Source organism: Polyodon spathula, chromosome 47, assembly GCF_017654505.1.
Source record: "Polyodon spathula isolate WHYD16114869_AA chromosome 47, ASM1765450v1, whole genome shotgun sequence".
Lineage (NCBI taxonomy): Eukaryota > Metazoa > Chordata > Actinopteri > Acipenseriformes > Polyodontidae > Polyodon > Polyodon spathula.
The window spans coordinates 390,379-390,623 of record NC_054580.1 but is presented as its reverse complement, the minus strand read 5'-3'; positions in this window follow the sequence as shown (position 1 = coordinate 390,623).

Below are 245 nucleotides of genomic sequence, written 5' to 3'. Positions count from 1 at the left end.
GGACTCTGCAATGTATGCTTTAAGGCAATACACAAAGCAACAAGGAAGTTGCATGTTTACATAAGCACATTTCAAACTGATCATTGGAAATGTAAAACAATTTAGGATTTTTTTTTTCAAAGTAATATGTTCTTTGATATATTAAGGTAGTTTTAATACATTAAACGGCTTGAGGTTTGCTTGCATTTCTATCGTGTTTGTAATGAAATATCAGTTTTACCCACGTTTCAAATAATGAACATTAT